Source organism: Hemiscyllium ocellatum, chromosome 30, assembly GCF_020745735.1.
Source record: "Hemiscyllium ocellatum isolate sHemOce1 chromosome 30, sHemOce1.pat.X.cur, whole genome shotgun sequence".
In the NCBI taxonomy this organism is placed as follows: domain Eukaryota; kingdom Metazoa; phylum Chordata; class Chondrichthyes; order Orectolobiformes; family Hemiscylliidae; genus Hemiscyllium; species Hemiscyllium ocellatum.
Genome location: NC_083430.1, coordinates 51,491,358 through 51,508,800, shown reverse-complemented (window position 1 = coordinate 51,508,800; position 17,443 = coordinate 51,491,358). Strand labels below are relative to the sequence as shown.

The 17,443-nt window shown below is 42.5% G+C and overlaps 1 pseudogene; it reads right to left on the bottom strand.

Moving 5' to 3' along the window:
• LOC132830049 (S-adenosylmethionine decarboxylase proenzyme-like) overlaps window positions 1–17,443 on the bottom strand; it is a 65,658-nt pseudogene that overhangs the window by 26,439 nt on the left and 21,776 nt on the right.

The window sequence follows — 17,443 nt, the reverse complement described above, 5'->3', positions numbered from 1 at the left end:
GATATTGTGGCAGCTGGTGCAATTTAAATTCAATTAATAAGACAATTTATAAAAAGTGAGTATCACAACCATTGTCAACAGTTGTAAAAACCCACCTGGTTCACTAAGGGAAGGAAATCTGCCTTTCTTACCTGCTCTAGACTATAAGTTACTCCCGACCCATTGCAATGTTTTCAGAAAAGAGAAACAGATTTCAAACAGAGATGAGGAGAAATTACTTCGCTCAAAGGGTCGTGGATCTGTGGAATTCACTCCCCCAGAGTGCAGTGGATGCTGAGCTATTAAGTAAATTTGAGGAAGAGATAGGCAGATTTTTAATGAGTAATGGGTTGAAGGGTTATGGAGAGCGGGCAGGTAAGTAAAGTTGAGGTTGAGAAGGGATCAGCCACAGTCGTATTAAATGACAGAGCAGACTTGCGGGGCTGAATGGTCTCCTCCTGCTCCTGTGTCTTATGTTCCTATGACTCTTAACTGCATCTGAAAGGGTATAGCAAGGCTCTTGGCTCATGGGTAATTATGCCATGCCCAAGTGCCATGAAAGAATACAGAGAAATAAAACAAGGATTTTACTAAAATGGTAGTGGACAGCCAAGGAAGCTGGGAGTACTATCTTGGAGCAATTATACTTTCAGCACAATTTACAGAACATCAACAAAATCCTTGGTTAAGATGTGAGTAAATTTGCTTATCTTTTCTCCTGTATTATAAATCAATTGTTTTGTGCTGCTTTCCCTCAGCAGATTTGCAATATTTATTTGCTTACGGAGCAAACACTTTGTTTATTTACTCTAATTCACTTTGTGCTTTTCTTGCCAACTTGCCTCCATTTTCCTGTTTTTTTCCCATGAACACAAAATATATAATTCCTCTCACGTCACCCCTTTATTTCTCACTGTGAGTGCCTGCAGTTATCATGAGCACGAAACTACTACTGTTAACTTAACACTCCAAATTCAAAGAACACAACATTGTTCTGGATATTCATTTCTACGCTACAAACAATAAAATATTGAGAGGAAAAAAACTAACTTTAATTTTGATTGGTTACTCATCACTGTGTGTTCTTTGGTGTTATGACCACATTTCCTGCATCGCTCTGATTTAGCTAACGGTACTAATGTTCCAAATAGGATGAAAATGCTAAGAGTTCATTTACTGAGTCTGCACTCCAGATGGGGGAGCTGTGCCCACTGGGACCATGCATTCGAAGTTTGTGTAAACTATGCCCGCAATTTCCAACCCTCACTGCACGTCATCAATAGCTTTAATCCTATCCACCTTGTCTCAGTCTGAGACACCGTATGGAAATAGGTCAGAATTCATACTGTGCACTGCATAAAAACACAGCAACCTGAGAGTGAAATTTGGTAATCTATCCTGGAGACAGATGATGCTGACGCTCTGTTGGAGCTTTGTTGACTGGGTTAGGGTGTTATTGGAATTCTACACTGACATTGTCTGACTCATTTTACTGACTCACTGCCAGAGATTTGTTACTGTATATTTATCCACTAAATGTGTATCATTCACAGTACAAAGTCTCCCGTTTTTTGTGAAAAGTCTGTGGTTGTGGTATAACCAGCCAAACACTTTCTGCTCCCCTTACCATTTCACCACCAGATAAATGTTAGAGCGAATGACACAGCCAACAATAATAGGAGGATAATAGGTGGTATTCTTGCTGGAGACACAGGTAATACCCAGAGGATCTGGGGTTAAACCCCACCATAGCAAATGGTGGAGCTAGTAGTATGAAAAATTGTGGAATTAAAGGTCAAACTGTCACAAAAAACCATTTTGATTGTTGTTAAAATTCATCTGATTCACTAATCTCTTTAAGCGAAGGGAAATGACCACTTCCAACAAGAGAGAATCAAACCAATGCCCCTTGCCAGCTTAATGGCACTGCCATTTGCTGAATCCTCAACTATCAACATGAAGCAACATTTAGACAGGTACATGGATGGGATCGGTATGGAGGGATATGGACCAAAACCAGGCAAATGGGATTAGCTTAAATTGTGAAAACTGGATGGCATGGGCATGGTGGAGAGAAGGGCCTGTTTCCATGCTGTAGATCTTTGTGACTCGAACATCCTGGGTGTTAACATTGGCCAGAAACTGAATCCAACTAGTCAGATAAATACAGTGACAACTAGGGCAGCTCGGAGCCTAGAAGTACGGTAGTGAGGAGCTCACCTCCTAACTCCCCAAAGCCTGCCCACAAGGCACAAATCAAGAGTGTCACAGAACGCTCCCCACTTGCCCGGATGGGCGCAGCTAAAACAACTACAAGAAGCTTGACACCAGCCAGGTGTGAGCCTGCTTGATTGGCTTCATAGAGCCATAGAGATGTACAGCATGGAAACAGACCCTTCATTCCAACTCATCCACGCCGACCAGATATCCCAACCCAATCTAGTCCCACCTGCCAGCAGCCGGCCCATATTCCTCCAAACCCTTCCTATTCATATACCCATCCAAATGCCTTTTAAATGTTGTCATTGTACCAGTCTCCACCACTTCCTCTTGCAGCCCATTCTACACACATACCACCCTCTGCATGAAAAGTTGCCCCTTAGGTCACTTTTATATCTTTCCCCTCTCACCCTAAACATATGCCCTCCAGTTCTGGACTCCCCCACTGCAAAGAAAGGATTTTGTCTATCTACCCTAACCATGCCCTCATGATTTTATCAACTTTTATGAGGTCACTCCATAGCCTCTGACGCTCCAGGGAAAACAGCCCTAGCCTATCCAACCTCTCCCTGGAGCTCAAATCATCCAATCCTGGCAACACCCTTGTAAATCTTTTCTGAACCCTTTCAAGTTTCACAACATCCTTCCAATAGGAGGGAGACCAGACATGCATGCAATCTTCCAAAAGTGACCTAACCAATGTTCTGCCACAACACAACCTCCGAAATCCTGTACTCAATACTCTGACCAATAAAGGAAAGCACACCAAATGCCTTCTTCATTATCCTATCTACCTGCTTTTAAGGAGCTATGAACCTGCATTCCAGGGTCTCTTTGTTCAGCAACACTCCCTAAGACCTTACCATTAAGTGTATAAGTCCTGCTAAGATTTGCTTTTCAAAATGCAGCATCTCACATTTATCTAAATTAAACTCGATCTGCCACTATTCAGCCCATTGGCCCATCTGATCAAGATCCTGTTGTAATCTGAGGTAACCTTCTTCGCCATCCACTGCACCTCCAATTTTGGTGGAATCTACAAAATTACTAACTATACCTCTTATGCTCGCATCCAAATCATTTATATAAATGACGAAAAGTCCACCACCACCCTCTGGCTTCTACTTTGAGCTAGTTCTGTTACCAAATGGCTAGTTCTCCCTTTATTCCATGAGATCTAACCTTGCTAACCAGTCTCCCATGGGGAACCTTGTCAAACGTCTTACTGAAGTCCATATAGATCACATCTACTGCTCTGCCCTCATCAATCCTCTTTGTTACTTCTTCAAAAAAACTCAATCAAGTTTATGAGACATGATTTCCCACACACAGAGCCATGTTGATGATCCAAAATCAGTCCTTGCCTTTCCAAATACATGTACATCTTGTCATAGAGTCATAGAGATGTACAATATGGAAACAGACCCTTCAGTCCAACCTGTCAACGCCAACTAGATATCCCAACCCAATCTAGTCCCACCTGCCAGCACCCGGCCCATATCCCTCCAAACCCTTCCTATTCATATACCCATCCAAATGTCTCTTAAATGTTGCAATTTTACCAGCTTCCACCACATCCTCTGGCACCTCATTCCATACATGTAGCACCCTCTGCGTGAAAAAGTTGCCCCTTAGGTCTCTTTTATATCTTTCCCCTCTCACCCTAAACCTATGCCCTCTAGTTCTGGACTTCCCGATCCCAGGGAAAAGACTTTGTCTATTTATCTTATCCATGCGCCTCATAATTTTGTAAACCTCTATAAAGGTCACCCCTCAGCCTCCGACGCTCCAGGGAAAATATGTCCTTCAGGATTCCCTCCAACAACTTGCCCACAACTGACATCAGGCTCACTGGTCTATAGTTCCTTGGCTTGTCCTTACCACCTTTCTTACATATTGGCACATCCACATCCATTCCATCCACCACTGGCCCTCAGTATCAGCAGTGTGTACCATCTACAAGATGCATTGAAGTAATTCACCAAAGATCCTTAGATAGTACCTTTTGAAACCATAACTGCTACCGGCCAGACGGCCAAGGGCAGCAAATATATGGAAACACCACTACCTGCAAGTTAATCTCCAAGTCACTCACAATCCTGACTCAGAAATATACTGCCGTTCCTTTAGTGTCACTGGGTCAAAATCCTGGAATACCCTCCCTCAGGGCATTGTGGGTCTCCCTATAGGCAATGATCTCTAAAGGTTCAAGAACACAGCGCACCACCACCTTCTCCAGGACAACGAGGGTCTGGTAATAAAGATTGGCCCAGCCAGCAACACCATGTCCCCTGAATAAATTTTTTAAAACTTGGCAGTAGTAGAAGTGGCTTGTAATTGGTTAATAGTTTGATTTGTGTGTGATTCATTTCAATCAGAGGTCATTAAAATATTCTTTAGCAAATCAGCACTTTGGTGCATTGACACAAGCACAATGTCAAAATGGTGTAGAATATAGAATCATGAAGCCTTACAGCATTGAATGAGGCTATTTGACCCATCAGGTTCACGTCAAGCCATCCAGCTTCATGTCAGCGCCCAGCTCTTGGACTATAGTTTTGTTGGGTGAGACATTACTTTATGACTAGATGAATATCCGTATAAGCACAATGAAAGGTTCTGCCTTGACTATTATTTCAGGGAATGAGTTTCTATCCTCCAGGATTTTTCAAATGTGCAAAGTAACAGATTCATTCAACAGTTACAAAAACCTGCCCTGGTACTGATCTCTGGGTAGCAAGCCAGAATGATGACAGTGGCTGACTGGGGTTGCACATTCTTGCTCAATCAGTGATTCCCTGACTCAGAACGAGAAATTTGCGACAACTAAGAGACGTAACCTCATGCCTAGTGATGTCAGATCACTTCCTGCAATTTATCCCCTTGGCTCAATCATGTGGATACCCTTCAAAGAAAACAGGAACAAATGAAACACTCCTGCAACTGGGAGCAAAGAGTGAAAACTTCATTCTCATTGAGCAAAATAAATGTTTATTTCAATTGGCTAGGATAAGTCTCATTCTTTGGGTTCTGTTTTATCTTTAGTCTGTTTTCTACATGCTTCACTGGTAGAATTTTGCAGCCCAACATCCAATGCTGTCTGGTCAAGCTGGTGATGGTTAATCTTTAGATTAGATTAGACTACTTACAGTGTGGAAACAGGCCCTTCGGCCCAACAAGTCCACACCAACCCGCCGAAGCGCAACCCACACAAACCCATTCCCCTACATTTTACCCCTTCACCTAACACGACAGGCAATTTAGCATGGCCAATCCACCTACCCTGCACATTTTTGGACTGTGGGAGGAAACCGGAGCACCCAGAGGAAACCCACGCAGACCCGGGGAGAATGTGCAAACTCCACACAGTCAGTCGCCTGAGGTGGGAATTGAACCCAGGTCTCTGGCACTGTGAGGCAACAGTGCTAACCACTGTACCACCGTGCCACCTATTAAAAGTTCTTTTTTTCAGATTTACATTCCCTACAGTGTGAAAACAGGCCCTTCAGCCCAACAAGTCCACACTGACCCTCCGAAGAGCAACCCAACCCAACCCAACCCAACAGGCAATATTAACAATTCCTAACTCAAAATCGGGTCAACTCTTCTGGGATGTTCCCTGTTGTCCCTATGGTTGAATAATGCTCAAAGGGGCAACACGGTGGCTCAGTAGTTAGCACTGCTGCCTTACAGTACCAGGGTCCCAGGTGTCGACTCCAGCCTCGGGCAACTGTCTGTGTGGAGTTTGCACATTCTCCCCATGTCTGCGAGGGTTTCCTCCGGGTGCACCGGTTTTCTCCCACAGTCCAAAGATGTGCAGGTCAGGTGAATTGGCCATGCTAAATTACCCGTAGTGTCAGGTGCATTAGTCAGAGGGAAACGGGTCTGGATGGGCTACTCTTCGGAAGGTCAGTGTGGACTGGTTGGGCCAAAGGGCCTGTTTCCACACTGTAGGGAATCTAATCACGTTGAACTTTTGCCTCATCTCTTCATCTAGAATGATCTTGGATGTTGTCTACCTCCAGACTAAACACCAGGCATGGCATCTGCTCCCAGAGTAAAGAAGTGCTGTTACAATTATACAAGGCATTGGTGAAATCATGTCTGGAATACTGTGTCCAATTCTGGTCTCCTTACTTGAGGAAGGATGTGGTGGCACTGGAGGCAGTTCAGAGGAGGGATTCACCAGGGTGATTCCAGGAATGAAAGGACTGTCGGACCAGGAGCGGTTGAATAGTTTGGGCTTGTACTCGTTGGAGTTCGGGAGAGTGAGAAAGGGGCAGATCTGATTGAGGTATGTAAAATGCTAAAGGGTGTTGATGAGGTGGATGTTGAACAGATACTTTTTTTTATTACTTACTAATAAGATTTTCAGGCTGCTATACTTGGTAGTGGTCAAAAACCTGGCAGATGGAATATAACATGAGAAAATATGATGTTATGTAGTCTGGCAAGAAGAATGGATTGGCTGAAGATTATTTGAATGGGGAAAGACTGCAGAAAGCAGTTTTAAAAAATTATCGATGGCATGTGGGCGTTGTTGGCTGAGCCAACTTTTATGGCCATCTCTCATTGACCTGAAGAAGGTGGTGGTGAGTTACCTTCTCAAACTGCTGCAGTCCATGTGTGGTAGGTTGACCCATAATGCTGTCAGGGAAGGGATTTCAGGATTTTGACCCAGTGACAGTGAAGGAACAGCGATTATATCCTCAAATCAGGATGGCAAGAACTTGCAAGAGGTGGTGTTCCCATGTATCTGCCCTAGTCCTTCTGGATGGAAGTGTTCATGGGTTTAAATGGTGCTGACTAAGGAGCTTTGGTGAATTTCTGCTCTGCATCTTGTAGATAGCACACACTGCTGTTGTCAGTCATGGAGAAAGTAGATGCTTGTGGATTTGGTACCAATTAAGCAGACTGCTTTGTCTTGGAGGTTATCAAGCTTCTTGAATGTTGTTGGAGCTGCACCCATCTATGCAAGTAGGGAATATTCCATCACATTCCTGACTTCAGAGGTCCTCATGTATAAACCACAAAAAACCAGCATTCAATTTCAGTAGAAAACAAATGCAATGATGACCTTTATTCAAAGGGAATGGAGTATTAATAATAGGAAGTTCTTCCTAAAACTACACAATAGTTTGACCACACCAAGAATAGTGGGAACCGTTTTGAACAGAGAAGGTCCATTCGATTGATTCTGGGTAGAGAGGCACCGTCTTCTGAGGAGAGGGTGAGTAGGTTGGTCCTGTACTCATTGAAATGAAGAAGAATGAAAGGCGACCTTATTGAAATGTACAAGATTCTTAGGGGACATGATAAGGGAGATGTGGAGAAATGGTTTCCCCTTGTGGGAGAATCTCGGACCAGAGGGTATCACCTTTGAGTAAGGAGTCACCCATAAGGAGGAATTTCTTCTCTCAGAGGGTTAAGAATACGTGGAATTCTTTATCCCAAAGGGCTGATCTTATGGTTTTATGTCAAAGTTTGTTATAGTCTAGTAGCTGCTTACTGTCTTAAATTGGTTTATCCAAAAATCTGACAGTAAAGTGTATTCAGTATAACATACCAGCAGTCGGAATGAATACATCCCATACAATAGGTCACACCATCTGGAACAGAAAGAGAAATTTAATCTCTCCATTCAGCTTTAAAATATTGCAGCAAATTTAAACATTTTATTTTGGCTTACTTGGAAACAATTTGTTTAAGAACTCTACTTCTTCCTTACAGCTCCTTTGAGGATAATCTTGGCTCATAGTTTTATAAAGTTTTTGTGAGAGTAAAAGATGTCCTGTAAAGAAAAAAGGTTCAAACATCAATTATTTCTCTTGTGAGCTGCTTGTCAGTTGCTTCTTTCTTTTTCAATCCTCTCGTCTTTTTTTCTGTCGGATTTATCCACCTTCACTGTTCTGCCATTTCTCATGGCATGTCTCTGAGTTCATGAGAAGCTGCTGGTTAACAGTCAAGGCTGAACCTTCCTAGCCAATGAACGAGGTGGGAAATGGAGAGGAAGGTGAGAAAACATAGTGCAACACAGCGCAGAACAGGCCCTTCGGCCTTCAGTGTTGTGCCAAGCTGTGAGCTATTTCTCAGCTCGTCCCCCTACACTATCGCAAAATCATCCACGTGCTTATCTAAGGATTGTTTAAATTTCCCTAATGTGGCTGAGAATTGTGTTGAGTTGCCCAGTGAGGAGTTCCTCAAAGTCAAGAGCACAAGGTCCCATTTTCCAACTGATGAGATTCCCACTGAAGAGCTACGAGACGACTATTTCCATAAATGAACATATATTAACATCCTCATTATTTCACCATCTCTCATTAATATGCAGTCTCCCATTCCACAACCACTCCCCTCCAATAGAAACCAGATGGAGATAGTCCCTGACGTGAAGTTCCGAGCAGGTTCCTAGTGACTCCAGTTCATCTCTTGCTCTGCTGGATCTTCATTATCACCAGTGTCTCAGGGCACATGCCATGGGCAGTGACCCTACACACAACCCCGTTCACACGGACCCCCAGGTGTCCAGCGGCACAGTAAGTGGCAATTCCCCTCTGCCTGACACATCTGGGGCAGTTAACAGGAACCGTGCAGGGCAGCTGTAAACATTTGGCACTTGATTGGGTGCCCAGCTGCACTTTAAAGATGGTACCAGGAATCCCAGCAATGGACTGTATTGTGGTGAGTGGGACAATGGTGCATCGGTAATGAAGAGAGTTTGGAAAGATAACGCGAGAAAACCCACTAATGCTCACGGAGAGAATCCCTCCATGAAATTCACAAAATTTACACTTTGCCGATATCTAGTAAGATTCAGCCCATAGTCCAGACTCCTGTCACTTGAGTTGCATCGTAAGTAGTCCTTTCATTTTGCACTGTATCCTTCCTTGACTTGTTGGTGAAAAAGTGAAATATCCCCGGTTATTTCTTACCTCAATGGTGTCAAAGCCACAATATGTTTGCACCAGCTCAGAAAGGGGTCCCATTGCTTCTAATAAGACGGTGGTCCCACAGGTCTCCAGAATGTAGCATCTCTTCGACACAAACATACTGCTCTCACTGGCAAGAGACAAGCAATAAAAAGGATTGTACCTCACACAACAACAGATTATACTTAAACGGCACCTTTAACATAATAATATGTCCCAAAGCACCTTACACAAATGTTGTAAAGCAAAATTATACAGGTAGTTCTGCTATAACGCATGTTCGTTAACACGAATTCGCTACAATGTGATTGACAATTTGGGAACACTGTTTGTAAAACGTGAACTTTTAAAACGTGTTGGCTGTAATGCCATTACATTACCAACACGTTAAGCGCTGTTTCTAAAGCACAATGTTTCCATAACATGGGGGTGCACAAGAATACAACCATCGCGTTATAGAAGAACTGACTGTAATCAGAGAAACCCTACAGTGTGGAAGCAGGCCATTCAACCCATTGAATCCACACCAACCCTCTGAAAAGACATCGCACCCCCTCCCATGGCTAATCCACCTAACCTGCATATCTTTGGACTGAGAGTGGAAACCCAAACAGATACAGGGTGAATGTGGAAACTCTGCACAGACAGTCACCAAAGGCTGGAATTGAACCCAGATCATTGGCGCTATAAGGCAGTAGTGCTAACCGCTGAGTCACCATGCAGTGATGTGTGACATGCCGAACCACATAGTTCAATATAACAAAAAAAGCAGATAGCCAAACACTTGGTCACAGAGTACTTTAAAGGCAAATAGATCGGTTTGGGTAGGGATCTGTAGAGCTTAGAGCTTTGACTGCTGAAGGCATGGCCACCAATGATGCAACAATTAAAACTGGGAGTTGATTAACAAGACAGAATTATATGGACACAAACGTCCTGAAGGCTTTTAAAACTGGAGAACATTACCTGGAGGTGAGGGATTTGAGAATGAAGTGGAGAATTTTAACATTTTCAAAGTATGTCTGATCTAGTCCAAAACATCTAGCAAAAGAAATGTTGAAAGTGTTTGAGCTTTCACAGATCATTTACAATCGATTTTGAAGGGGATAATTTTTTTGATTTACTTATTTTAGCAAAAGAGGTCAGAAATTGGATTTATATTCAAGCCAGCATTTTGACTCAACAAAAGAAAAATACCCAGCTGGTGTAACATCAGTCCCAGAATAATACCATGGGGCTCCAGCATAAGAAAATCTGCTGTATTTATTTATATACTGGGAGAGAAATTTCAGATAAAAAGGTGTTTAGCGCAAGTGTGTAATACCCAATCACGTAATTTCACAGTTACTGAAGTTTATAACTGAGAACAAGGGTCCTTTTGTTTCATTTCGTTTTCTGGTATTCCTCTGATTACGCTGTGAGGAGATGATTGAGAGTGACCTGAAATTACTTTCCTGGCAAATTTCCTTACTTTCCTGTGCCAGCCTCCACTCAGTGTCTCTCCACAGTGACAGCTAAGATTACAATCTCACCACTTGGGAAATCACAAGCATGGCCGATGTCCCACTCCTCTTTAATTCTGTGTGTTGCTGTTCAAATGTGCTTCACTGTTATTAACACTTCTGATAATTACTCAGATTCTTATTTTTGCTGTAAGCTTACCCAGTCGAAATTGCACGGACAAGAAAAGGATTAAATGCTTCTAAACTGTACCATGCAATAGCAATGTATGACTGCCTAATACTCCAATCTAAATGTCTTCTCTTTGGTCTTTCGATAAAAGTTAGCCCATTTATTTTAAACAGCAGAGAGGGAAGCTTCATCCGAATGAGTAGATTCACAGCATCGTTTCTATGTTTTATTGTTTTCTCTCTCCTTTAACCTAATTTCCTAGCAGTCTCCTTTCTGATCCTGGAGAAGTCACCTTCACGGGGCATCACCTTGCCCAGCATTGGTCAGCAGCAACCCTGTTCATGCATCCGCCTCACCAGATGGCCCTGCAGTTTTACACACACTCAGCTTGGGGTCTGTCTGTGATTAAAAATGTAAAGTTGACGTGCCAAGTGTGAAGCTGATTTTGGCTCTGGGAGATTGCCCGTAGGAGAGTTAAGTTGAGATGGTGAAAAAGCAAGGCAATTTTAATGCTTCATTGCTCAAGGTTAAATTTCAACCCTTTACAATAAACATTCAGCCTGATGATTCCAGTGAATCATTGTGAACTGAGCAATTTATTTGCTAACCCAGATTCTGATCGTGACCAAACTGAAACTTATTGGACTTTTTGATGTTAATGTAGAAAACAAGGCAGACTCACTGCAATGTTACTGAAACTGGTTATCAGCAAAATATTGGAATTCCTTCTAAAAATCTCAAAACTGTGCTGAAGAGAAAGGATGAAATTCAATTATATGGATAAACATTAGGTTTTAGGTTAATGTGCTTTTAAGTCAATGGGAACAAAAGGTTGACCTTCTCAATGACACTTATGCAAACATCACTGATGGCTAATTTTTCATTCTCTCCTCCTTATTTGGTTTCGATGTGGAGCATTCCCCTGTCCAAGGGAAACCACTCGATTTGTTCTTGGCTCCCTATCACAGCCACTAGAACTGACAGAGATCTCCCTGCGGTTTGGGCTAATACACCTTCTGGTTTTCATTTCCTTCCTGTGGGGAATCATCTGGTGGTGTCTGCATGGACTGCACAACTCAGATCAAGAGCTTACTGTGTGGGCATGTGAGAGTGTGAAGCTGTAACCCACCGCTCCTCTGGCACATGGCATTGCTTGTTTTTTGATACCAGCTGTATCAGGAATGGGCAGCAGGACTGAAATTGAGATATGACATGGAACTTTGGAAAAGGATAGTCAGTTGCATAGAGAGGCTGGACTGCTTATGGAGGGGTGGTGCTGGGGCGGAGGGTGGATTTTAAAAGAAAGCTTCACAGTGGTGATTGGAATCAGTAGTTCCTGTTGATGCACTCATTCATTTGGTTGAATTGTGACGTTTACATTTAGAAGATAAACAAGGACAACTTAAGCCCAAAAAAACATTGTATTGTTGTTTCATTTAATTGAGTCTGACACGTCATTTATTCATTTTAAATATCTTTTCACTCTATTTTACTGTTTCATTTAAATAAACATAGTCAGTTCACATGTGTACACATAACTTAAACACGATGTACAAATGTAGGATTTCAGTAACAGACTTGCCCAGCTGCTTCCTCTGTGCTCCCTGTTTGCTCGTTCCCACATTTTGTTTCAATCAAAACTGTAGGGACATCATTAAATATTTTCACCCCATTGCCAAATAACTGAGTTAGGTCTATTACGTTCTTCTGCACAAATGGGAGTGGTCGCTGACCTATTATTTGTGCACATATATAACAAATACAATGCTAATCTTATACCAGTGTTCCCTAGAACCACAAATGGTTAATCTGAGTCCCATTTTATAGTTTTACTCCCATAATTTTTGTTTCCGCACTCTATCCTAGAATTTTCAAGGTTGTGTACATTATAGAAACCTTGACAGTGAAATATTTGCAGACTGCACATTGAGGTAAAAGTACAAGTCTATAAATTCATCCAGCTCTGACTATGGAATACAATGGTGAAAGACTGAGTCAAACCGTTGGGTTTAACAGCAGATGGAATACACTGGATTAAAAGATGTACTTGGCTGATTTACTGGGTGACTGGAATAATTCATTGACTTACTTAGCCTCTGTTTAAATGTACTGAGCAAGCGAGGTTTTTCACCTGAGTGCGAAGTGTTGTCAATGTATTGAAAAGAGCAGAGCTCTGTGTCAGACCAGTAACTTCTTACAACTGCAGGATAGACATGAGTGGAAGAATTTTACAGGCTGTAAGGAGATGAAGGTGGGGATTTGAAAGAAAAATAGCAGACAGCCATGTCAAACATTCTGATAATTCTCCATCAATCTGAAAGGTTAACTCAGCCTCTCTCTCCATAGATGCTCCCTGACCTGCTCAGCATTGCCAACATTTTCTACTTTTATTAAACTCCCTTCATTAAGAATTTTAATTAAAGATAAAACTCTGCAGATGCTGGAAATTTGAAACAAACACAGAGAATGCTGGAGAAACTCAGCAGCTTCTGTGTGGACAGAAACAGAGTTTACATTCTGAGTGCAGTGTGGTTCTAAAAAGAGTCATAGCCTGTAACTTATGAAAAAGTATCATTCTCCTTATTTTTTTATTTGCTTATTACGAACAAAATATTCAAAGCTTAGTCAAAATTTGTACAGACTCCTGACTTACATTTCTATGTTAAGTTCATAATATAACAAAAATTAGAGCATAAGACCATTCAAAATAGGGACCGAACTGCGTCCCTCGAGCCTGCTCCACAGGGTCATGGCTGATCCAACATTCCTCACATCCACTTTCCTGCTCTTTACCTGTAACTCTTCTTTCCCTGACTGATCAAGAATCTCTCTCAGCCTTAATTATACACAAGGACTTTATTCCCACTGTTCTCTGTGGTAAGGAGATCCGAAAGACTTACAACTCTCTGAGAGAAAAAAATCTTTCTCATCTCAGATTTAGATAGGTGCCCTTTATTCTGAGATAATGCCATCGGTCTTAGACTCTCCCAAGAGGGGAAACATCCTCTCAGCATTTACCTTGTCAAGCCCCTTAACAACCCTATATGTTCCAATGAGATCACATGTCATTCTTCTAAACTCCAATGAGTAGATTCCCAACATGTATAAACTTTGGTCATAAGACAATCCCTCCATACTAGGGATCATCTGACTAAACTTTGTGAACTGTCTCCAATGAAATACTGTCTTTCCTTAAATAAGGGAACCAAACCTGCTCACAGTGCTCCAGATGTTGCTTCACCAGCACTGTGTACAGTTGAAGGAAGACTTCCCTGCTCTTATAGGGAACACAATAGCCTGGTGGTATTATTGCTAGACTATTAATACAGACACTCAGCTAATGATATGAGGACCCAGATTCGAATTCCACCATGGCAGATGGTGGAATCTGAATTCAGTTACGTATCCACTGATGACATGAAACCACGGTCATAAAAGCCATCTGGTTCACTCATGTTCTTCAGGGAAGGAAATCTGCCATCATGTGACGTCAGACCCACAGCTATGTGGTTGACTCTCAAGTGCCCTCTGGGTAATGAGGGATGGGCAATGAATGTTGGCCTGGCCAACAATACCCACATCCCGTGAATGAATAAAAAAGAACCCTAAACCTTTGAAATAAGAGTCAACATTTGAATGAATGAATGAATGAATGATTTTATTGTCATGTGTACTTTACAGTAAGAATATAATAAGTGAAAAGCTTTTATTTGTCACTACAATTCAGCACCATTTTGAATAAATTAAGAATAAGAGAAAGAAAAGCTTAAAGAGAGTGCCTCAGTCCTGGGCCAGCTAATCACCAACAATGTTTGCACCACCATCCTTCTTCCACTGCTTTGCCGATGTCTCCACCAAACCCAAACTACATCAAAATCGCCAATCTTCAGGTGGTATCTTTCACCGCTGGGCAGATTCTCCTCCGTCACCATCTCAGCGCCTGCACCAGACCAATTCCTGAGACTTCCCTGCCGTATCTGTGTGCTAGCTTTCTGTACAAGATCCCCCCAAGTACCCTTCTGCAGCTTTTCTCCATTTTAATAATACCCTGCTCTTTTGTTCTCCCTTCTGAAATGAACAACTTCACATTTTTCCTACATTATACTCCATTTGCCAACATTCTGTCCACTCATTATCAATATCTCTCTGTGAACGGTTTGTATCCTTCTCCCAAACAGCTCTTCCACCTATTTTAGTGTAGTCTGCAAATTTGGCTGTAGTGCATTCGCTTCCTTCCTGCAAGTTATTAATATATATTGTAAAAAGTGGTTTATTGAACACTTTTAGAGAATTCAAAAGGATTGTTTAAATAGCTTGGAGGTCTTATTGTACAAGAAGCAGCACTCCTTCCTGCCTCTCAGCTGCAAGGTCTGGGTCTGAGATTGCCCCAGGAGTTCTTGGCTCGGGAAGATGTATCCACAGTAGGACCCGACAGTATCAACCTGCAAATACCTCCAGCTCACACCAATAGCAGGTGGTAAGAGTGAGAGAGACTCCTGGTCAGCTACTGGATGGAAAGAAACCTGAGCCTCTCTCATCATTATCCACAGTTTCAGGCTACAACAGACACGTAAAAGGTGCACGTTGCCACGGCAACATGGACTCCCTGAGTGAACTGTAACACACTAAAGCCACAGCAGCAGCAGGAGCAGTGAATAATATGGTGCAATAAAATATTTTTTTCTCTTGATTTTATGGGAATGCCCAAGAAAAGATATTTAAGTCGTTCTGAGTTAATGTAGACCTTTAAGTCTTTTAGATGGAAAGGTTCAAACTCCATTACAGAGCTGCTGCAATGCGGTTCTTAGTGAAGACTCGCTGTCTGAAGTGCCATTGTTCAAACGAGATGGAGTCAAACAGTCAGAGAGCTGTACAGCATGGGGACAGACCCCTCGGTCCATTTGTCCATGACGACCAGATATTCAAGATTAATCAAGTCCCATTTATAGAGTCATAGAGTTATAGAGATGTACAGCACAGAAACAGATCCTTCGGTGCAACACTTCCACGCCGACCAGATATCCCAACCTAATCTAGTCCCACCTGCCAGCACCCGGCCCATATTCCTCCAAACCCTTCCTATTCATACACCCATCCAGATGCTTTTTAAGTGTTGAAATTGTACCAGCCTCCACCACTTTCTCTGGCAGCCAATTCCACAATACATACCACCCTCTGTGTGAAAAAGCTGTCCCTTAGGTCTCTTTTATATCTTTCCCCTCTCACCCTAAACCTATGCCCTCTAGTTCTGGACCCCCCCACCCTAGGGAAAAGATTATGCCTATTTATCCTATCCAAGCCTCTCATGATTTTATAAACTTCAATAAACTGAGGTCACCCCTCAGCCTCCGTCACTCCAGGGAAAGCAGCCCTTGCCTGTTCAGCCTCTCCCTATAGCTCGAATCCTCCAACCCTGGCAACATTCCTGCAAACCTTTTCTGAATCCGTTCAAGTTTTACAACAATCTTCCGATAGGAAGGAGACCAGAATTGCACACAATATTCCAACAGCGGCCTAACCAATGTCCTGTACAGCCGCAACATGACCTCCCAACTCCTGTACTCAATACTCTGACCAATAAAGGAAAGCATACCAAGCGCCTTCTTCACTATCCTATCCACTTGCGTCTCCACTTTCAAGGAGCTATGAATCTGCACTCCAAGGTCTCTTTGTTCAGCAACACTCCCGAGGACTTTACCATTAAGTGTATAGGTCCTGCTAAGATTTGCTTTCCCAAAATGCAGCACCTTGCATTTATCTAAATTAAATTCTTCAGCCCATTGGCCTATCTGATAAAATCCCATTATAATCTGAGGTAACATTCTTCGCTGTCCACTACACCTCCAATCTTGGTGTCAACTACAAACTTACTAATGATATTTCTTAAGCTCATATTCAAATCATTTACATAAATGACAAAAAGTAGTGAACCCATTTGCCACATTTGGCCCATATCCCTCTAAACCTTTCCTATTCATATATCCAGCCAGATGCCTTTTAAATGGTGTAATTGTACCACTTCCTCTGGCAGCTCGTTTCATACACGCACCACACTCTGCGTGAAAAAGTTTCCTCTTAGGTCCCTTTTAAAACCTTTCCCCTTTCACCTTAATTCGATGCCCTCTAGTTCTGGTCTCCCCCACCCCAGGGAAAAGACCTTGTCTATTTATCCTACCCATGCCAGTCATGATTTTATAAACCTCTATAAGGTCACCCCTCAGCCTCGCTCCGGGAAAACAGTCCAGCCTATTCAGCCTCCCCCTACAGCTCAAACCCTCCAATCCTGGCAACATCCTTGTAAATTTTTTCTGAACTCTTTTGGGTTTCACGATATCCTCCCAAAGGCAGGGAGACCAGAATCACTGCAGTATTCCAAAAGTGGCCTAACCAATGTCTTGTACAGCTTCAACTCCTGTACTCAATACTCTGACCAATAAAGGAAAGCATTCCAAATGCCTTCTTCACTATCCTATCTCCTGCGACTCCACTTTCAAGGAGCTATGAACCTGCATTCCAAGGTCTCTTTGTTCAGCAACACTCCCTAGGACCTTACCATTAAGTATATAATGCCCTGACTTGCCTTTCCAAAATGCATCATCTCACATTTATTTAAATTAAACTCCATCTGCCACTCCTCAGCCCATTGACCCATCTGATCAAGATCCTGTTGTAATCTGAGGTAA